Source organism: Penaeus monodon, chromosome 28, assembly GCF_015228065.2.
Source record: "Penaeus monodon isolate SGIC_2016 chromosome 28, NSTDA_Pmon_1, whole genome shotgun sequence".
Taxonomy (NCBI): domain Eukaryota; kingdom Metazoa; phylum Arthropoda; class Malacostraca; order Decapoda; family Penaeidae; genus Penaeus; species Penaeus monodon.
The window spans coordinates 5,892,588-5,893,085 of NC_051413.1; the positions used below are offsets into that span (position 1 = coordinate 5,892,588).

Sequence of the window (498 nt, forward strand, 5' to 3'; positions counted from 1 at the left end):
CCAATCGAATGGAAATACCAACTTCTATGAACTGTAATAAATCAATACAAATAAAGTTACTGTCGAAATAAATTGATATCTGCTAACAGCAATACCACTGACTTACAAACTTGCAAATCATTTGCACAATATGGAGTGTGGAAATCCCTTCTGTACGTGTTATCTGCAACAAATCATGAAGAAGGTGTACATGAAATAGATTACGTACAATATTTAAAGAGGCGCTTACACTGTTGTATGTATACGTGAGTGTGTGTAATATCATATAGTAAGTAGATATTCTGTTACGCATTTATTAATGGAATATCCATTTTTAGAACCATGAGGAGCTGAGAGGATTTTTGACAATACAGAAGCTTCTCAACTCACATTTTTTCGGGAATTCACGGATCACCGAGGCTGAAAAGACAAGAGCAGTTAATTACCATATATAATTTGACACTTTGTGCAATATAGAAAAATGTGGGGTAGGAGGGGCACTAACACACACAAAAAAAA

General features: G+C 34.5%; 1 protein-coding gene across 1 annotated transcript in view; it reads right to left on the reverse strand.

The window, feature by feature from the left end:
- LOC119590928 (trypsin-1-like) overlaps window positions 1–498 on the reverse strand; it is a gene marked incomplete at its 3' end in the record, with an annotated part of 15,198 nt that overhangs the window by 14,339 nt on the left and 361 nt on the right. Inside the window, 1 exon segment of the mRNA XM_037939667.1 lies at window positions 370–399.